We start from the raw sequence: 22,741 nt of genomic DNA on the forward strand, positions 1-22,741 counted from the left end.
GGGGTAAATTATTACCTGTACTTTCTTTCTTTGTTGGACATAAATTAAACAACAAGGTACTCAAAAAAGAGTAAAAATAAAATCAGATAATTTCATATCTCTTGCACTATACAGGCCCAGTTGCATGGAGTGACAGATAGGCAGCGATGGAACAGACTGGCGAGTGATGAGTGATGTGTGTGAGAAACTGTCTTTCTTGAATGACTTTTTATGTCTGCATTTGAATACAGCCTCTTACAGCAGACTAGGTTCAAATAATGAACTAACAGTGAATGTTAAAGATTTAGGGAATTGACTGTGAACTTGTGACCCTGGGAATATAAGGAGGTTTGCTTTTCAGGAGAATTAGTCTAGCTGGGCTAATGGGTGCCAATAAGGGCTGTAAGCAGTGTGTCAGGGACCAAATCTTTTAATTAACCGCTGAGTGAAAAGTAGTTTGGGAAATGCAGTAAGTCAGATTCAGGTCAGATCAAGCAGAATAATATGTGGGCACTGATGAAATTAGCATACTCGGAAATGCGAGCTGAAAATCTCAAAACTTCCTTTACTAGACTGAAAGAAAATAGGATTTCATTTGATTGCTTGAAGAAAACATTGGGCCTACTTCTACTGACTTGTCCTAGCAAGGTTTAGACTGTCTTGGCCAACATCATCCACAGATGGTAAAGATTAAACTGGATTAAACTGGAGACATACCGTGGTCCAGCTTTGGAAACAACTGTGACCTCTAGTGCCGGCTGACTTGGAAGCATCAATTCTGCTCCTACAGTTTTGTTCCAGGCCATGATGCCCACAAAGTTGCAACAAGAATTAATTGGTGCTATACTGGTAATTCAGCCTTCCTTGTTGAATAATGTTGTCTCTGGCTTTCTTTGCACTCTGACATTTTTCTGGATCTTCTGTAACGTTGCAGGTTTTGGGAGGTGGGGGGGCAGAGGGCAGAGTCTGTCTTTTTTGCCATGCTCATATCATACCTATCACAGTGGAGCCCTGATCTGAAGAGCAAATACTGCTAAGGATTAAGACAGCACTGATGATTACGATCAGTATTGTCCTTGTAGATGTAAGAATCTCAATTTAAGTTACACCTCATTAACAACAGTGTCAGTAGAATCCAAAGTACATCCAGAGAGTTTAGATGGTGAACTAGTGCATATCAATGCATCAGTAAGAAGCAGGGTTTAAATTATTTAATTCACATCTAATAAGATTTTAATCCTATTCTGATTGTTCTCTGTGCACCTGAAAAAGTATAATTTTACAGAGGCCCATGCCTTAAAGTTTGGTTCAAAGAGCTTTGAAATCAGAGTGGAAGAACTTCAGCTGAACTTAGTGAGCTTTGAATCAGTTTTGAGTCCTTTGCATCAATGCTGAAGTTTGAACATACTTATAAAACTTTGATTGCAAGACCGTAATTTCCCAAGGACCTCTGTCAACAGAAACAATGTGGTATCTGGTCTATCAAGTAGCTTATTGAAGCCTCTGCTGATGTCTCAGCCATTACTAACTACTCAAGTCATCTACTTTATTGGAAGGTGTGAGTGCCCTGACTTTAGTGTTACATGCAATGCAAGGTAGTGATGGAGTCCATAAGATCAGAAACAACTTCCCAAAACCCTATTGCATTCTGTCCTTGCTCTCTCACTGGCTTCTACTTGCAATGTTTAGGCAGAATAACATTTTCTTCTCTCATAATTGTTAAAAGTTTCAGCTCTTGCCAAAAATGAAAGGGCTAAATTGCATTCACTTGCTTAAAATCAGTCCTGCTGTCAACTGCAATGCACGTTTAATTGTTCTCTCTGTACATTGCTGGGCTGGAGCAGTTTCAAACAATCTACCAATCATGAGCAGAAGAAGAAATCATTAGAAAATCAATTTTTGCTTAATTGAAGATCCTTCTTCCAAATGGGAATGAAGGAAGATTTATAACCTCAGATTCACTGGCTACACAATGATGGCACTTTAGCTTGTCACGGTTTTCATTTGGTAGCTGTGGCATGGACAGCATTTACCTTCTCCGCCTGCCTGGAGTGAGCACAGAGGGAGGGACAACGGACTGCATACAGCATGTACCAGAGGGAGCAGAACAGGCTACGTTTACAAATCAAGAGTGGAGAAAAGGCATTACAGGAGGGAGAAAAGTAGTAGAAGGGCATTTCAGATGCATAGTTTATTTATACGTTGCTTCTGAATGCTACAAGTGGAAATCCCAGTGGCTAACTCATGGAGATGTCCCTTTGGCATCTGATCGCTACTGCTGACAGTGGTGTGCCCACATCCCAGAGCTCCTGGGCAGTTCTCACCTAGAGTCCTCTGCCCCCAGCACAAAGATCCCCAGAGATCGTACTCTAAGTCAGGGAGGGCTTTGCTGCTGCTTTCAGTAGGGTCACAATTTCACTTCAGCTCACCTAAAAACTTGTAGCCTAATTTTTTTTCTCCCTGTGAAAGTTGAGCAAATCTGCTGAAATGTTATGTGGTTGAATGGTGGTAGGCTAGGCTAGGATGGAAAACAGAAGGCTGGGATGGGAAAATCAGACCTTTTGTGGTTATCCTCGCCTTCTCCCCTTCCTGGTTTCACTTGCTGTGCTGAGCAAATGGGGCACCATTCTCCTTTAAGTCCAAAATGAGTAAAAGAGGGAGTCACAGTGTAAATACCAAGCAATAGCTAAAAGTGAATTTACCAAAGTTCAATAAACATAAAAATGATGAATTTAGATGTCATGTAATTAACTCAGAATTACACGAGCAATAACCGAGTAATTACACCTTTAATAATGCATTAAACTTGTCAGGAATACTTAGTCATTCAACTAGAATTTAACAAGATAGCCTATAGCAAGTTACAGTAATTAGATATCACTACTGAAAACATTGACAGTTCCTAACTGATACCTTTTATTATAAAGTTAAATGCCAAACATTTCTTTTGAGTGGATTAAGGAATAATATTAGCTGGGTTTAAGACCATAATGCCTCCTCTCATAAATTGTATGCAGGTATAAAAAAGCAACACCAGCAAAACCCTAAGAAAAAAAATACATCAGCTAAACCCATGAATCACTTCTACAAATTTGGTTCAAGTCTTCCCTCATGTGATTTAAATTACAACCGGAGAGTGTCTGTTCCCTGGCAGGTCTGTCAGCAGCAGAGGAGAAACAGAGGTGGAAGAGAAAACTTTGTGAAGCACGTTAAGGCAACAGTTGTGTCATCAGGAGCATGCAGGTCTTCCGCATGAGTGTGGCACATGGCAGCGTTTGGAAGAGCAGGAAAAAAAAGAGCTCAGGAGTTTGTAAGTTAGATATTAAGGTAGGGCTTGGGCTTGCTTGTTTTTGAGAAAGAGATAGAATAGGGTTAGAACTATGTGTTTGCCTGCTGTTTCTGAATGTGTTTCTAAATGCCAGTCTAACACTTGGAAAATTATGATTTATGCTTATTTTCCCTTGGTAACCAAACCAAAAAGTGAAATTTAGTTCAGAGAAAACAGGAAAAAAAAATTGAAAACAATTTAAACTATCCTTTTGTTCAGTTCAAAATGTAGTTCTTCTGAAATCAAAATGTTTCATTTAATTATTGGTATGTTTAACCTTTTAACCATTTTCTTATTTACAACAGTTTTTCCCACATTTGACCTGAATTCACAAATATTTTTTCCAATACTTCATCTTTTTAGCAAATTTCTGGGGAGAGAAAGTATGCAATTCTATTCTGGAAGTGTACTGCAATCTCTGATGCTATGAGGGATGTCTGTGCTTTAAAACAGACTGAATGTAGACTAATGCTCTCTGTATGAAACAGCAGAGATCAACTGGAATGATCACGTACATCTCTTACCATTGTCTTCAGCTGTATAATTATGAGGCTTATCAGGCTGCGTGCTGAACGATGTGATTGTCACCAAGACCTTTCCTGATTGCATCATGTAGAAATATTCCCTGTCAGTCTGTAGGATGCAATTCCAGGTTCCCAACGGCTGTAGCCGCATCCGCAAATGCAAGGCCCCTGGCCTTTTTTGCTAGACTGATAATTGAATTAATGCCTAAAATACAGGCTCTCAGCCACTAACTAGTTAATTCTGCTTCACCTTTAATGCAACTCCACTGCTGTGATGTATGGTGGCTCTGCTGAGCCCTTCTTTCCAGATACATAACATTATTCTTAACAATGAAATGACTACGTTTATTTTTACAGGATTCCCAGCCAGTTGCATGGCAATTAGAATTGTCTTTATTTTTATGCATATTATTACTCAATAGATACCTTTTTAGTAATTAATTGGTAATTAATGTAGAGGCTGTAGAATGCTCTATCTGATGTATTTAGGTTTTATCCCATGGTTAAACTAAGCAAGCTTTGTTTTTCTGTGTTAGGACTGCTTTAACAGGAGATGCCATGCACTGTCCTTAAAAATAACAGGCAGTAAACAAAACCCCGAAGGAGTCGGCTGACCTAGGCCAGCATCAAGGCTAGCCAAGGGTGTGCGTTTGTAACGTACGGCGCAGGAGGAGTATATGTTGCAGAGGCAGACTGCAAAATACAAGTTGTGAGGTAGACGGCAGCAATTCTCTTTGTGCTTTCAACACACCTGATGCTTTTGACAGTCTTCTCTTTGGACTCTCCCAATCTGCAGCACCAGCGTGCAGCTTTCCCTTCAAAAGGTGTTAACAGCAGAACAACAATGCAGTGGTTCAGAGTAGCTCTGTTAGCTCTGCAGCACTTCTCCTCCTCTCTTGATTATAAAATAAAGGGTTTCAATTACACATAGATAGTTAGGATTTATAGACTCAGTAAATACTCATCTAGGTCCCTTCCTGCTTTTTATCCTGGGCCACTCCAGCAAAAAAGTTGTCAACTGATGGCAAAACTTCCCCATTTAACCACATCACTTTGGCTGGCAAATTTGATCTGCCCATCCTACCTTTGGGCCTTTCTTGATAGTGAATGGGGATTCCAAAATCAAAATCTGTAGTGGCTGGAACTGGCCACTATTTCCTCTTCATTGGAAATGTCAGCAGGACCCATTCTAAAGAAAAGAAATCAGGGAAGGAAATCTCTGAACGGCTTTCATGATTGTTTTAACACATTGTTGAGTAAGAGGTTTCTTTACACTCTGAAACTCCTTTAACTGGACCTGGATGAGAAGAAATTCTCATGCTTAATAGGGAAGTTATATATAAGCTTGTTTTGCCTTGCTTGTCTTACACTAGTTTTGTGTGGATGTTCATGCAACTGAATTCATCAGTGAACTCACTCGCTGTGTTACTTCTCTCCTCGTCTTCAGTATATCCGTAGCTTAAACATCACTGTTTTGTCCTTGCTGCATTTCTGCTTGTATATATGCATGTGATGAATGGACGCCCTGCAGGGTCCTCACTAATTCTGTATGCCGCAGTAGCATGGTCAAGGTATCTTTTTGATGCTTCTTCCTTACTAGTACCATTAATGTAATAAATTAAATCAGTCGTGTTACTTTGTTTACAGATGCATGCATGTGTACATATATAGATACTGATCTATTTAATGCACTCATATCAGTTTGCTGCTATGAATTTTATTCTATAGAATATGACTTTGACATTCAAAGTTAGGTAAAACTAGGTATTCCCAGCGCCTGGGATGGGAACTTGCCCAGCTGCTAAGTGTATGCATCTCCCGCTTGTTCCTGCTGTTCCTCAGGTGGGTGCACAGTCACCATGGCTGCAAGATGCCATCATGGTAATTTTTGTAAACGAAGGATATTATTGATTGTTCATTTTGCACACACTTCTGAAAATAAGGCTTAGCCTGTAACTGGTTTTCAGGGGAGATGCACTGTGTTCACAAAATCACAGAATGCTTGAGGTTGGAAGGAATCATCTTTGGAGATCACCTAGTCCAACCTCCCTGCTCAAGCAGGGTCACCTGGAGCACATTGCCCAGAAGTGTGTCCAGGTGGCTTTTGAATAACTCCAAGGAAGGAGACTCCACAACCTCCCTGGGTAACCTGTTTCAGTGCACTGTCACCCTCCCAGTAAAGACATTTTTCCCTGTGTTCAGATGGAGCTTGATGTTGGCTGCATGCATTTGGATTCCCATACATTTTAGAGAGGTATTCATGCTGACTCTCCAAATCTTACCTAGTACTTTGAATTTCCTTCTAGATGTGCCTCTCTCTCAATTACTTTTGTGTTATGTACCTAAAACAGATGATGTGTGTAACCTTTCAGATATGCTGGCGCTGTTCTGCTTTACCTCTGCAAAACGAAAGAATTAAGTATTTCTCAAAAGTGTTCCCAGGTTTGTTCCCAGAAGTGAACGTGTAGGTGTTTGTTGATAGCCTGAGACAAGAAATGTGTGGAAGTAGGTTTGACGAAGTGGTTGGTGGGTATACTAATGAATGAGTTGAAGGGAAAATTCAGAGCAATCCCTTACTGAGATCCAAAGATCGCACAGTATTCATATTCAGGACTCTTAATGTTGATCCTAAAGGTGGGCAGCTGCAGGTGGGTGCTTTTCTGGGCCAGCCATCCCACTGTTCCCTGTGACAGACCTCACACCGTCCACAACAGAGGATGCACCTGTGTTCTCCCAGCCTGCCAACTAATGAAGTGACAATGGGGTGTGATAAGTCACCAGCCAGGGCTGGATTATATAGAGTCACTGCAGCCCATTAACACTTCGTAAAAATCCTGCATGGCTTAGATTCACTGAACCTGAAAGGCATTAGAATAAAGACTGAAAAGCTGAAGCCCATATGAAGTCAAGAGTGTTCCTGGGATAGCAAAACTAGAGGCTTTCAGATGATTTTTTGAGCCAATTTGAGACTGAGGTCTAAATAATTTTCTGTATGGCTGTCTGGTGTGTTGTATATGGGGATTTACAAAAGGGTGAATTCTTTGGGGTTTCTGCACAGGTGCTCTGCTCATCTCCCCTAGCATAGTTAAAACAGAGCAGGAGAAGGGGTACATTCAGTTACCGCCCAAGTATTTTGTGCTGACTTTCTTCAGGGACAGGTCTCCTGGAGACTGTGGAGTTTCAGCCTGTCCTCACATGACTTGATTCAGCTAAGGATCTGAACCTTCTTTGCATGTCCACTGTATGTCCTTTAGCCTGTCCTTTAGAGTCATGGACTTGGAGAAGAGTTGCTGGAAAAAGGCTGATCTGGTCTATTTGCTGTTGCTGAAAGGAGATCATCCGTTCCCCAGAACAGATTGTTTTGGGCCACTTAGCTGCTGCCTCCTGGGCTGGTGAGCTCAAATAGCTCAGTGAAGGGTCTCATGAGCAGCAAAGCTGGTGCAAGGGAAGGGAATTGTGCTGCTGGGAGAAGCAAAGGGAGAGGGAAAATGGGAGGACAGCACAGTTCCCACCCTTTCGGTGCCAGTGGCATATAAGATTTGTTGATGTGTCCAAGTAAGGTCATCCATAGAGCTTTCTTGCACTCCAGCGGGCAATCTTTCTTCTAGTTCCTAGCTTCTAGCTCTCAGGTCTGTCAGTTTTCTGTAGTAATAGTTCTGTAATAAGTGTCATAGTTAAGTGATACTTTCTTAGATCCCTTTTTACACTAATGTATTGTTCATTCCAAAATAATCATAAGCAATGTCTCTCCTGATTCATACACTCAGGCCTACTCACAGTCCTACAGCTAAGGCTGTGGTGCCACAAGACAGAGGCTTTGGTGGTTATACTGGGTATTGTTGCATTCGCCCCTGTGCTGTTTGATCCCAGGCACTTGCTGCAGTGTGCTGACCCTCCGAGTTCTGCGGGTGCAACTGTTTGTATGACTGTGCTGTGAACCAAGTGAGGAAACATATCTGGGTTGAGAATAACCCTGCAAAAAGGAGTTGGTTTTAGTCCATACCAGTTGGCTGTATGCAATTAAGGGGTCAACACGAAGAAAGGAACAAGCCAAAGGGAGTAAGAGATAAATGGAGAAAGAAGAATGTCTTAAGACATTGTACCACTGCTACCATGAAAATGGTGTATAGAAGAGCTTCTGTAGAGCTACAGAAGTTAATCTATTGGTTTTGTCATGTATTAATTGTATTTTGCTTAATGCATAAATTATCCTTTAGTGATGTGCACCGTATAATAATCTAGCTAGATAAATACACCTTAACTAATACCTTTCCCCAGTAGTGCAGGAGCACCGCACCAGTGCATTATGCCATAATTACGGGCAATCAGACTGTAGATACTTGGACTGGAAAGGTCCTCAGAGTATGTTTCTCATACTTCCTACTGGCCACACAACATTTTGCAATGACTTATTTAAGACCTAATGAAAAAGACCAAAAGACTATAGTACCCTAGAAGAAGAGAGCAGGAGAAATCAAAGTATCAGCAATGTCCGAAGGTCTGGGAACAACAGGTAACTTACTGAAATCCCCAGGCAACCTTAGGATGCTGACTGTGCCCCATGCTACAGGGCAAGACAAGAAATCTCTGGTGGTCATTGTCAAAGTGGCTTGGAGAAAAGTTCTTTCCTTCTTGATATGAAGTCTTGTAATGGGCTAAATTCTGAGCATGCAAGTAGGATATGCCAATCAACAGCTAATGCCTCTAATGTCACTGAAGGCCCCAGTGCACCTCTCCTGACCTCCTGTTTCTAGCTATGTCTGTCTTCAGTTGTCAGAGGAACACGGTAAAAACCCTGAGTCAATTTACATATGAAGAGTTGAAAAAACATCTTTGTGTTCCTTGCAACACATTAGTGGAAGCCCTGAAGTATGGGATTAACACGATATAAAAATGAGGGGGACATACTGTGAAAAGATTTGAAATGATATATTTATTACTTATTTATTCAAAGCAGTAACATTCAGTGATGGGAAGGGGGAAAATGAAGTTAGGATGACCTGGCTTTTTATAGCTGTATCTACAGATATCTCTGTTTCAGATAGTGATAGGAATTTTCACTTTCCACTAAAATCTAAATGTGAGTCTTTGTCTTATTAAAGCCCTGACTTAGCAAATTGCTCCAGCATCATTTTGCTTTCGATTAAATCATTCACAAACTGGCTTAAAAGCTTTGGGCTCCCCAGCTTGATTCCAAGTGGGATAGACAATGGCAAAACGTAGAACATGGAACCAAGAGGTGCACTAATCCCCTCATGTCCTTAGTGCCAAGATATATTTCAGATCTGGCCCATGTGCAAATAATTGTCTTCCCATTTTATAGTTCATTTAATCATGGGTGTTTTTGATAGAAACCAGCAAGATATCCTGGAATTACCTAACATGGTCCAAGTGATTGTCCCATGGTTTGTGTAGCGTTCCCATGCAGAGGTTATATAAAAATGTTCTGTTGCTATGTGAACTGAAGGTTTGTTTTGATGTAGCATCAATACCCAGGAGGGAAGAAAGGCTGGGGGGGAGGGAAGAAAAGACAAGACACTGGCATAATGCCAACCTCTGGAGTTTTTTGTGATGATAAATGGTTCACAAGGAGTCAGCGTGACCCGCCAAGTAAACCCAAATGCTCTCAAAGAGCCGTGGGCTTCAGATACTGCTGACAGACAAGTACTCCTTATCAGCTTTCTGTTTAAACATAAATGCAGAGCATGCACACATAGGATATCTGCTATAGCGAGCGGCAGGGCATGCCAGCAAAGTGGACTGGACTGGCAGATAATGTCCAGCCAGATGACAAGGTCTGATTTTTTTCCTCAGACTTCTACAGCAACTTTGCATTTCCTTTTAGCTAGAAGCCTAGGTCACAGTGCGTGCTCTTTGCTATTGCTTCGGATGCATCCATCACGGAGCACAACGAAGGCCTCTGCCTTGCTGGATTCTGAAGGGAAGAATTTCCTTAAGTACCGTAATTTTGGCTGAGCTATAGAGAGGGAGATCTTTCTGTAGTTGCTGGTTCAGAGCCAGAACTTCTGTTCCTCTTGTTTCGGGTTTGGTTTGTCTTACTTTTGTTTTGCACTGTATTTGACTCAGGTGAGAGATCTGGGAGTGACAGCCTTGAAAATGGGTGCCCTATTTATTGCCCCATATTTTGTTCCTCATCCACTTTCACCTAGAAAGCGTCAACCTCGCTCTGACGGGCAGGATTAGAAGTGAGCTTGGTGGTGGTTTGGGGAATATGTTTGTGCAGCACTTAGAAATTGTGACCTATTTTATGAATATCTATGTATAACTGTAATCCCTATGGTGCATCGAACAGCCATTTACTGACAGAGACCATAATACACACACACACACACACACACACACACACACACACACACACACGTTTACAGAAAACTACCAGAGGACAATCAAAGACGTTATTAATGTCTTTGGAACGACTGTTCCCTGGTAGGACAGTGAACAGACGAAGGGAACTGATCAAGCTGAAGAGAACTGTTTTGCTCCACTTACCCTCAGAGAGCGGTTTTGGAGCACTGGAAAATCTTCAGTAGTGTAACAAGACATATTAGAAAGATCCTGTTTTTAACTGAAGGGGAGCCATTCAGTCCCTCTAAACCTAAACAAAACAAAGCAAAAAAACCCCAAAACAAGATAGATCAAGAAATTAAAGGTGTGAACCAGAGAGAAATGATAAAGGGATTGAATTGCAAATCTTCCACTGTCTGGGTGAATTAATTCACCTATTTCTAATCCCCTTCCACCGCGTATGCAAAGGGGAGCAGAGGGGAAGTAGCAAGGACATTATGAAGCATAAGTAGTCACAGGACATTTGAAAATAGAAACCATGTTAGTAGTGATACCTCTGAGCAGAGTGGATTAAATAGGTGCCTTGGTGAATAGCCGGGTTAAACAGTCTGCAAGACAGGAGTCAGAAGGTGGTGTCGGCTGGAGCGAGACTGTGTTGGTGAACAGGCAGGAGAAATTTCTTCTGCGAGCGAAGGGAGAAGAGACGCTTGGAACACGCTGTGCCGTGTGTCCCTGAGACAGCGCTGAGTGAGCTGGGGCGTCTGTACCGAGCTGTGAAGTGTGCAGAAGAAATACTGGTGCGGTCTTCAGGAGTGGTGTAGCTACGTTAGCTTTGTGCCCCAGATTAATAGCTCAACACGTTAGCAGGGCTGATTAGCATCATGCTGTCGAGGCCGATCTCCTTCAGCACTGCGGTTGACTTCAGCAGTATTGGTGCAGAGTTTTGTGGGCTGCACATTCAGGTAAAGCATTGATGTGCCCTGAAGCTCATCATGACCATGAACTTGCGATCAAGTTAAATCCTCTGTGATTTCTATAAAGCTCATGGAGTTAGTGGAATAATACGTTGTGGTAGATAGACTGCAGATACAAGAGTTTGGTGCTCTGCAGTCCATACCTGGCTTTCAACTCAGTTGACTTTGTCATGACACTTTATTTATCACTTTATGCATCTGTAAAATGAGGAGAGGTGGCAGTAGGTATCACCTTTCTGTTGTGATTGGAGGAAAATGGTAAGCAGATGTTGAAATGGAGTCTAGGAGATAGGCTGCCGCAAGCGGGGAGGCTCCCAGAGATCGGGAGGTGGATTAGTTGATGGGTAGCTAACTGCTTCCTCTCTAACTTGTTTTTGTTGCCGTCAATGTGAAGGCCCAACGCCTGCCAGACATACTTGATTTTTGTGCGGTGGCACAGCTTCCCTGTCCTGCTGCTGTTGGCGCAGTATGGAATGGCTTCCCCCAATTTCCACCAGACCAAAGAAATAAAATACTGTTCTGTCAAAACCAAACTGCCTCTAGGCAGCAGATGAGGAGGGTTTTGGAGTTCTCTTTTATCTTTTTATTGTTTTAATTTTTTTTCCCTTTTCCATCCTGCGTTTGCACTTTAAGAAATTGTCGTTGAGGGGGGAAAAAGAGAAGGCAAACAAAAGTTGACTTTTGTTAAACGACTGAGACTTGGCAGTTGTGTGGAGGTCACGGTGCTCAGTCAGTGTCAGCCTCCATTCCCCAGAGTTGTATCCTGTAATGTATTTATTTATCATTACAGACGGCCAAAAATTTTTTTTTCCCTTTCAGTTTGTTCTGTCCAAGGCCGCAGGGTTCCGACAGAGATCAACAGCGTTCCCGCAGTGATGAAGCAGCTCGTCAAAAGCTGAATTAGATGTTAAATCTTTCTGAAGTGGGGAGGAGGTGGAAGGAGGGGAATCACATTGTGCTAAGAATTTATCATGTGTTGTTTCCTGTGAGATAATGTATAGGAGAAGATTTGTTATGGTGCAAGTTTCAAACTGCTGTTTCAGGGCTACAGTGTCTGCCAGGCTTATGATGTATTTGATCTTTTTTGAAAGACCTTCTTCTCCTCTACCTTTTGCTAAGTGGTGTGTCTTGGAGATGTAGGTACATACTTGAAATATTCCACCTAATTAAATATGTACAGGTAGCACCAAAATTTTCATGGATAAGGAACAAGCAGAAACCTGCTAGATTAGACGGTGAAATTCAGTGGGGCTCTAGCTCCTGTACAGAGGGTGAGAGACTTGAATTTTCTCCTAGATTTGCCATTGGGTATCTTAGATAAATTGTGTAGGCACGCAATTTTGACAAAACCATTACAAATTTTGGTATTGACCTTGAGAGAAATAAGGCCCAGCTTTTCAAAGGTGCTGCATACTCCCAGTGTTACTTAAAGCCAATGGGAGCAACAGCTTAATGGTGCCTCTTACAACATGTATTGAGGCATTCTGCATCAGTGATCAGCTTCTGCAGTGCAGGGCACTGTCTCAAGCTTGCCTGTAACGTGGTGGAAATGCTCTTTGTTTACTTTTTTTGCCTTTTCACCACACTCTTTTTTCCTCAGAAGGAAGTACAGGTGAGTATCGTATTCATTTGTACTTTCTGCTAAAATTATATGTTGTATAAAATTGTATGTGTCTGCAGTCATTGACCTAGGTTCATGGGACACTCGTGTACCTTCTTAATGGACCATAAAATGCACACCTTTTTAAATTAAGAGGGGGAAAGTGTCAGAAAGATTCTCTCTCTCATCCACTGAATAAATAAGCTGGTGGAAGAACCTTTTGGGTAAAATATTTTGTTCTGACTCTTAAATAAAATGTCAAGTACAATGATAGATGAACTGGCAGTCCTGCAGTTTACTCAGTTTTGTTTTGTTCTCGCTATCTAGGTCAAGATATTTCTGGTTTGCTTGGAACAGACAAAATTTCCACAGATCTTAAATAACATTGTTAATATTGTAAGTGGTTTGGTTATCAGGCAGGAAGGAAGCTTATTGATCAGCAGGATAAGCAGTGTGTGCATATGAGCCATCTCTTCCTGCTTAGCTGTAATGAATCTGAAGACCAGAAGTGTGTGCTGCAAGTCCCCTCTGCTGAGGGGTGCTGAAAGGAAGTAAAGCAGCTGGGACTTTATAAAACTATAATATACCTGGCTGGCTGCCTTAGCTACTTTCATGGTCTTCATTACCAGAGCCACCTGAATAATCTTTAATACAGCTTTTCCTTACAGCCCTGGGAACTGCTACTGTGCACCTCTTGCAGCTGAGGGAGTGAGGCTCAGAGAGGAAGCTTACACTGTCGTATCAATGTGAACTTCGACTTTACACTTAAACCCAGTCTAGTTGCTCCTCCTCACTGCCTGTGTGTTGGTTTGGCCTCTGGAGTGAGCCAAGAGGTTCGTCACGTGCTGGTTCCCACCTGAGTGTCCCTGCAGGGAAAAGACGTGGCTGGCTCAAGTCACTTAGCTCAGAGAATCTGAGCATATGCCAGATGCATCCTGGATGAGGGATGACTTTGGCTCTGCAACACTTAACTGCACTGCCCCCAAAGTTTAGGACACCAATTAGGTAGCCAGGTTGCCCGGTATGTGTATAAGAGGGTTAGAACTCAAATCTTATCTCTTCCATAAAAGTGCTCTGACTTTTCTAGAAGGCCCCAATTGGTGCTTTTTTCCATCCTTCCTTTTAGAAGTTTGCTGCATTGCCAAAAAAAAAAAAAAAAAAAAAATCTCAGATAAATTGTATTAGAAGAGTGACTGCGTAACCTGCCTTTGATCAAGTGGAAAGGGACATAAGTTATGCCACCTATCTTACAAATTGCTTACATCTTTCACATTAAACTCCAGAGAAACAGCTCATAGGACAGTAGCAGAAACCCCTGAGCACGACAGTCATGAGATTAAAGATAAAATCATGCTGTTTCCCCTGTGAAACTTGAAGTCACTGTCTAAAGTAGCACAGCTTTGACCAGAGCAGCGGAGAGCAGCTGGCAGCCGGGTGCTTAGAGCATCCTTCTGAGAAATAAGAGCTGTTTGTTTGCAGGCCTCTTGCTGGGGAGCAGAGCTGCTACAGGAGTGCAGTAGCATGGCATACCGTCACGGTCTGGACTGAAAGGAGGTGGCAGCGGCACGTTTTGGGAGGAGCACCTCCTGCCGAGGCGTGCAGCACCCACCCACTGGTCCCCTGAGGGGTTTGGGGAGAGGTATGCTGGTTTGGTGGATTCCGAACAGGGTTAGTTGTGAGCGTGGGGTGAGCCCAGCTCAGGTGCTGAGGTGTGTAGGGAGCTCTACTGCTGATAAGGAAGGCACATCAAAAGCTTGGGAATTAGGCACATCACCTTCCTCAGCGCTGGTGCCCGAGGGGGAAGTTGCACAAGGTGGCGGGAGCTGATCTGACAGTTCATCCCTGCCAAAAAGAGGGAAGTCTCTCTTTACCACCCAGCCCCTGTGAACTCTGCACTGAGCCAGTTCCACTCCCTGACTGCAGTGGTGGTGAGCTATCGGATCAGGTATCTCGTGGGACTTCATCCTGGCATGTGTTTGTAGAAGTTCATGATGAAGCAGAAAATTGAATCCTTGCACCTGGGGGACTGTGTTAGCACCTTATCAGCCAAGCAGTTTTATTTACCACATGTTCCTGCTTATGGTTTCTGGAGAATCTGGAAGAAAGGAGGAAAGTGGTGGTTATGAAAAGGGATGTTCTCCAGGTTGGTGAGATTGGCTCGCGCTCTGTTACCACATCGCCTCTTCCTGGCAGAATGGACACACTGGTGGTATTCCTTGACTTTCTTGAGCTCCCATATTAACTCTGGTAAGTGTATAGAAGTGGAAGAATGAGCATGGTAGAGCAAATAACATTTTAGTTTTCAGCTTTTTATAGAAGGCCTGTGTTTGAGTCTGGAAAACACTGCTGCAGTCCACTTGGATGGGAATGTTGCTGAATTGCTTTTCCTGGTTTTCGATTTGTTCCATATTCCTGTACGTGGTATCCAGCCTTCCAGTCTGTGTTTCAAGGAGGATCTAATCCTCGTTCTGACACTGCAGGTCACGTTGTGAAGCCCCCTGTTAAAGCAGTGTATCTGTCACAATAATATGCTTCCAGTTCACAGAAGAGAAATCCAATAGAAAAGTGACATGATAAAAGATAAGCTGTGTTAAACAAAGACATTTTCTGTGTATCACACCGAAACATGGTGTATTTCATAGCACAGCAGAGCACACTTCATCAGAGTCCTAGGGAAGAAACAGACCTGCTGAAAGAGTAACACTGTGGTGCCAGGGAAGTTATGCATTTAATAGATCTCTGCTGTATTTTGCAGAGAGATTTGCAGCTGCATTCATCCTTGGCTAAAATGTAATGGCAACATGTTCTAGGAGCCAGTTCTCCTTCGGGGTTCATATTGCAACAATGAAGCTGTAAATGCTGGTTTTGAAGTGGTAAGTGTCAGAAGGCAAGCAGGGTGTCATTTCCATTGGGAGGTGCCTTTGATTAATTGGCCTGTTTAAATGCTGAGCTGTCCATGAGAAAATAATGCAGTCATGATGCGTTTTAGACACTTGCAGAGGATGGAGTTTGATTGCGCCCTGTGTTGTAATGGATTCTGCTCTTTATCCAGATCCACCCTGGGTAGAGCAGGAACTCAGGGAGAAGGTTGATTTTCCCTCATGTAACTTCCCTTAGCCACGGTGACATGGTGCAGAGCGATGCCTTGCAGCTGCCAAGGTGACAGCTACCTTGCTGCGAGGCCAGGCAGATGACTGTGGCTGGAATCACGGGTCTTTTCTTAACCTGTCTCCTGCTGGCACCTCTTGCCCAAGAGAAACCTCAGCGAAGTATTTTAACTGGAAATCTCTGCTTACAGTGTCATCCTCTAGTGAAAAAATGAATGTGGTGCTTTGTGATGGGACCACCCTCAAGTTTGCGTAGAGGGTTTGAAAAAGAAAATCTACAGCGTGTCAGGGAATGACCATCTCTTGCAATCTTTTTATGGGCACTTCCTTTCTGCAGCATTTAGAAGAGCAAGGAGCTGATCCTCAAGTTACTTTTGTGTTTGCTTTGGAAAGGATCCTTCTCTAGCAAAACTGGGACCGTCTCTAAGAGACCAAGCTGTAATTACAAGTCCAGTGTATTCCGACTATTAAGAGGAAAAAAACCAAGTTCATAAAGAAATGCCTCCCTTTTCTGACCTTGTCTCCCCATACCCACCTACCCTCACTTTGAAAGCAGACCAAAAGGGAACTGGATGGCTGAGTACAACAGTAACAAGCCAAAAAAGGGCTGTTCATGGCACTGAAAGGGACAGTGCCAGCAGTAGAAGGACAAGAACTAGGTCTGAAGGGACTTATGATCGAATGGTTTGGGTAGAAAATACCAATAGGGATGTTTTATACTTTGGAGTCAGTGGGTTTGTCTTGTCTTTCCTCTCCCCTTTCTGGAGTTGTTAAGCCACTATTTTATGACCATAGCAAGAGGAACTGGTTGGGTGTTAGTCTGTAGCATATAAGAGTGGGAGATCTTACTGGGCTTGCGGTACTGCCGTGAGGAGGAGAGCATCAGTCGGTGGTGGGACGGTCTGGAAGGGCTTGACCCATGGACATGAGATGATGGGTGGGACTCTTCACAGTAGGCGTTTAACCCTAGTGCTTCAGGACCCGTGCTGTGGGGAGGCTAAAAAGGGTTCTCGACATACTGTGTTATGTCTTGGATCTTGGATCCTCTTTACTGAATAGATTACTTTGTTTCCCTAGTGTTACCCCTGCAGCTGCAAGCCACAGAGGCTTTTTGGCTGAAGTCCCCTAGTTTAAAAGAGCAAATACAGGATAGATCCCTGCTGCAGTGTGCATGACCAAATGCTCTCATTCTCCTCTGGCCTGGAAGAGTCCAGTTCCACTGACCTTGGGGCACATCTCATGTACCAGGCTTTGGAGAAAAGGGAAATAGTGTATGCAGAAGTTTTCAGTTTATATAGAAAGATTTGAGGTCTCTGGCCAGAGTCCTTTTTGTGCCTTCTTTGGCTTTTGGAAGTTACTGAGTTTATTTTTGTCTGTGTGAGTTGGCCTGTTTTTTTAATATATGGCAAAGGTGCCTAGAGTCCTGGATAGGCACTTTTTTATATTTCGTGTAAACCTAAACAAATACATTAAATAAAGGTCCTTTCACCTCTAGGTTGGTGGTTCAAATCCAGTCATGCTTGGGAACAGAACTATTCAAGCAGTAAAAATAAAACATCTCCTGATTTATGAATAGAAGTGTTAAGTTTCAACTTGTTCTGATTACTGGCATCACATTATTTGTGAACATTCAGAGAACTGCCAGAAATTCATGGAACACGTTTGTGAATCCCAGAAGTTTCATAAACTTCAGCCTGAGTGATTATTTGCTTTCTGGTGAATAAGTGGGCTGGCTAAAGCGGTGTGAAAAGAACGGCTAACTAATGCCTAGGTCCCATAGTAATCATGAGATGCAAAGGCCCTGTTTCTGTTAGCAAGAACAAGGGTGACAATTCTGCTCCAGTTTACATCAGTGCAATGCCGTTTGCTCTGAAGAATTATTATTACTGGTTTGAGAAAGATGAGGCGGAAGGAATCCGGCTTGATTTTCAGATCTTACGTTGTTTGCTGGGCCTGCAGTTGGAAAATGATGTCTTTCCTTGGAAGCTGAACTGATACACTGGAGAAACCATAAAATGCAATAATGATGCTAGGAAGTGCTGGTAGGGTATGGGAAGGGGGAAGAGTGGAGCTGCAGTTCAGAGCTGTGTGCGAGATGCGGGCTCACACTTCCCTCGCAGGGAGAGCTGCCCCGCAGTGCACGAGGAGAAGGTCAGTGGCTCTGTCTGAAGGTAATTCACACTGAATTTGCACAAGCGTTCAAAACGGGGCGCTCGGCCTCAAAAAGAATGCTGAATGAGCCAATCCTGGTGGCTAACCCACCCGGAGTGGAGATGCCACAATCAGAGGCCAAGTTCAAGGCATGGCTGTCCGAAGAGGACTCGCTCTCCTGAGCAGGTTCAGTCATACACCTATTTGTTAGGCATCCAGAAGCTATTGTTGAATACCAGGCCAGGGGAAACGTAACTAAACCAGTGGCAATCCACTGCCTAAAGTATTTCAGAGCTACTTTGGGACTAATTGTAAATGACATTTTAAACATTTTTTTTACATCCTTTTCCTTCCTCTGTGCGAGTCTTTGTATTCTCTCACTTCTTTGTTTCCATCTGCAGTAGGTAAAATTTAGAAAAGGTTATTGTAGCTGATTTGTCACAGCAGACGGTGCTTGCACATGGAAGTTGCAAGACAGGGATAACATGACATGGTCTGCTTCTGCTGCCGCTTTGCCTAAGTGTGACTTTAAGACATTACTTGTAATTTCTATTGGTATTATAAATAATAGATCAGGTCCACAATTTATTTGCTAAAGGCTCCAACAGATGTAGTGTAATTAAAAGACTGTAATCGTTAGGTCTTGGAGAGAGGGTGACATATCAACTTTTTAACTGCTTTTCAGCTTAGAAATACATCCAAGTAGTGATGCCTCCAGAGGGTTATACACATGGATGGATGTAGTTTATGCATGCCATTTTATATACATTCTCACTTTGCTTTCCAAGTATTAACTTGTGTAAATCCCTTTGGCATGTGCAGATACATGCAAGTCGGTTGTGCGTCTGCAGCACTTATTTGCATATGGAAGAAAACATATGTGGAATTGTGTGTGCTGAGTTATGTGTATGGTGAAGTCCTCTGAACATTTGACCTTCCATAATATCTCTTCAAGTCTGCAGCTCAACAACTTGGTTCCTTTTTGCCTTAAAAATAAAGGCAGGGTGACTTTGGATAGAGTAATAATGCTGCTATATTAGGAAAGAAAGCTTTGAGGCATACTACTCAGTTACTCTTCCTTTAATCTAATAACACAAAAGCCACAGAGGCAAAGAAACCTGATTTGGTGAAAGTCTACCAGTGCAGCTCAGTGGTGCACATATCTAACTGATACAAAAGCCTCCAGTGAACACACCCGGTTACAGCCGGGGAGATTGTTCTTTCTGCGTACGCCGCGTGTAACGCTGTGGCTGCAGCACAGCACCAGAGCTTCGTCACCGCTCTAGGTCCCATCCGTCAAACATCTTTGTCCAGCCAGTTGTATTTAGCTCATGGGGTCTTAGAGCAAGGGGGAGATCGCCGTGCTGGGATGCCAGTTCTCCACTGGAGCGGGAGACGTGGCCCGAAGAAGTGAGACGTGTGCAAGTGCGTTAGGGTAGTCACTGTAATAACTGCTGGTAACGTTAATACATCCACTTGCATTTTGACACTGGTTGAAATATGAAAGAAAGGTCTTGGGGAGAACGCTTTTTCTTCTAAGTTTTGGGAGGGCTTCTAAAGTTTAATTTTGCCCAGCAATTCCTAACTTCTGCCAGTAAATTCCGTTCTTTGTGCATGCGGGTAAAGATTATGATAACATTCAAAAGCTTTTCTTTGCAATGCCAGGTAAAATCCAAGAATTTTTACCAGGGACATACGTGCGAGTGTTGTGGCAACCTGACGGGTCTTCCACCTCCAAACAGCTACCCTTGATAATTATATGGAATTTTATGATAGGTAGATGAGAGTACACCTGCCTTTCCCCATGCAGGCAAATGTCCACAGATTTTCTCCCACTTTGGAAGAAATTGGGAATTTCGTTTTGTGTTTTGTGCTGCTCTAACACAGCTTCCCTGCTGTTATATCACTTTATTTAAGAACAGTGCTGGAAGCAGGAATCTGAACTGACTGCCTGGTGCTTAAGAAGGTGAATAATGACTTGAAGAAGACCTTGTGCGTATCTTTTGATCTTTGGGCTTCAGACACCCCTTCACCCATAATTAACTTCTGTGTTGACTGATCACCTGAGTGATCAAGGGAGACTCAGTATGTCAGTGGAAACCAGGAAACTATTATTCTATGGCAAAACAGCAATCAAGCCAACTCGTCTATGATACAAATCAGATACCTGCAAGAACAAGTCACGTAATGGTAAGCTGTACTGGAGATGGATGATATCCTAAATCATTATCTTCAATAGCATCAATTATGTTTAAAGGGTGAGTAAGACCATGATATCTTCATGGCAAGCGCTGCATTCAGATAACAGCAAGCAACAACAAAAATTAAAATTACAGCATGAATTTCAGAAGGGGGAGTGCACTGTACTTGACTAACCAATAAATCAAGGCCATCAGTGGGTTAGACGGAGTGGAACGGTAATGGTTATCATTCTGTTTTGGAAAATGCACAGCTTAAGGTATATAGATCATTTAAAATATATATGAATTTGAAATCAACCAAAATATATGGCAGACATTTTTCTTCTTAGAATTATGATATGTTTTTAAAGCATAAGTGCTTTTCAGGGAAAATTTTATCATGTTTGGCATTCAAATGAAACATCTACTATATGGGTGAAGCCATTGCATTCACTGCCTGTGCGAGTGAAGGAAATCATTGGATTTATAGGTTCTTCTGCACATTCCATCAAAGTTAGAGTTTCTGCCTAATGTAAGGCAAGAAAGGTTTTTATTGCAGAACTTTCCGTAAGCGAGAGATAGTGTTTACTGTCTGACACATTGCAACATGTAAACAAAGGCTCAAAATAGGTCTGTATTAAAAGGAGGAAATCCAACTGGAACAAGATTAACTTAATAATATTTTCCGTAATCTCATTATCAGCATTTCTGAGGCCAGTTTATGGTAATCAACTGAAAAAAAAAAGATCATGTTTGAGACAGAAGTAAATTTCAGTCAGATATGAGTGATGTACCTCATAACCAGTTATAATTAGAAGGGAGGTGAACTTCAGCACTGTTCCTCTATAAATCATAGGAGATATTACCCCAGCTTGTACAACAACTGGGAAATATGCTATGAAATGTGAAACTCTTGAAATCAGATGTTTTGTCCTCAAAAAAAGATCTGATTTTACAAGAGCTCTTGACGCTTTCTGAGGGGTTGCTTAAAAATGGGGTGAACAGCCCCAATTCCCCAGAAAAAATAATTTAACATTTAGTAATGACTGGGGTTTTTTTTCATGATCACAGTTTGTGCAAATTGAAAGCATTGTGTATTTTGATACAAAGAATCCTTTCTTGGAAGAATAGTTTTAAAGAAAACCTTGTCTATGGCACAAGCTTCATATTAAGCAAAGTTTTATACTAAACATGAAGTTAAAAATACCTGGACATGTTTGAAATAAGTAAGTTAGTAGAGAAACTGCAACATTTATTGGCGAAACCTGAATTTCTGCCATGACTTACAATGTTGTGTGTCTAACTTGAAGTACTGAGGAAGCATGCTTCAAACAGGAAATGCTTTGGAATTTAGGTTTTGCAGAGAAATCCCAAATTGGGCATCCAGCAGTGAAAAACACCCCAAACTAGTAATCATTTTTTGTAGTTTGTGTTGTCATTGGGTTACGATAACATACGCCTTTTTCTTTTTAAATTCCAGATGTCCATTTGTTACTGTTTTTGTCACCATGCTTTTCTTTTCAAGGGTAACTAAAAAGATGCATATTTTCCTTTATTCTTCTGATAGAGATTCGGCTTAGACCTGGCCTGGTGCCCATCCACGTTAATTCCAGATGTTACCATGGAAAGCCTATAGGGCCAGCAACCATAGGGAAGACGATGTTGCTGGCTCGAGGCCTAAAAACAAAGCAAAAAACAAATAGGAAAATATCCTGAGTCTTTTTCTTCTATTAGTATCTCAGTCTTTTTCCTCTGATGTTTTATTATTTTTTTGATAGAAAATGGATGGGTTTGTTTCAGGATCGCGCTCTGACAAAACCTACCAACCTTTCCGGACTGTTGGTATGGTAGGCCTGTAGCTGCCTCTATTGATCCTAATTTAAAGCTGTAATTGCAAATAAAAACATCATTATATCCCCCAGCTACCTTAATTGAAAGGATCGATTCACAGGAACAAAGCATGATAAGAACTTCTATATGGGCCAACTGCTTATGGACGATTTAACACCTTCATTTCAGCGCCGCCTGCACTCTTTCTCGCGTAGAGCAATGTCACAGGGACCAGGGGAGAAACCTCCGTTGTTCCAATACCTCCGTTGTTCTTGGACTCCGCGTGAAGCAATGCAGGGTAACTAGCTAGGACTCTGTAGGCAGCAGGAGGATCACTGGCTTTGTCTTTCACGTGTTAGAACTGCCCAGAGATGCTGCATGTGTGTGTCTGTCAAGGATTTGTGCTCTAGCTGTGTGAAAATACTAGCATAACAGGTTCCTAAAAGCATAGGAAGAAGAATATTATGACTGTGAACCAACCTTCTGGTCTGAAATGGATTAATTGTTTACCTCTTTGCAAATGCTCTTTCTTTCAGTCATGTCCTCATAGATAAACCATGAGACTCTTTAGCCTTGCAGTACTTTTTCCCTTGATACAGTGCAGAGTGAGCTAAAGCAAAGTCATCAATAGCATCAAACTGCTATTTTCCAGCATTTCTCATTGTAAAGGATTCAGCCCTGAAACTCATCTACTCTGCAGAATCATTTTCTATACCTCCTAAGCATATGCAATGACACCGTTGGTCCATATGTCAGCCTTTC

The 22,741-nt window shown here is 42.2% G+C and overlaps 1 long non-coding RNA gene across 1 annotated transcript in view; it reads left to right on the forward strand.

Moving 5' to 3' along the window:
• Positions 1 to 14,652: 14,652 nt before the first annotated feature.
• The window catches only part of LOC112979098 (uncharacterized), a 135,827-nt gene continuing 127,738 nt past the window's right edge, over positions 14,653 to 22,741 (forward strand). Inside the window, exon 1 of the long non-coding RNA XR_010391867.1 lies at positions 14,653 to 14,958. This is a non-coding gene — a long non-coding RNA (uncharacterized LOC112979098). The remainder of the gene's footprint in view (positions 14,959 to 22,741) is intronic.

Source organism: Dromaius novaehollandiae, chromosome 16 (genome assembly GCF_036370855.1).
Source record: "Dromaius novaehollandiae isolate bDroNov1 chromosome 16, bDroNov1.hap1, whole genome shotgun sequence".
Taxonomy (NCBI): Eukaryota; Metazoa; Chordata; class Aves; order Casuariiformes; family Dromaiidae; genus Dromaius; species Dromaius novaehollandiae.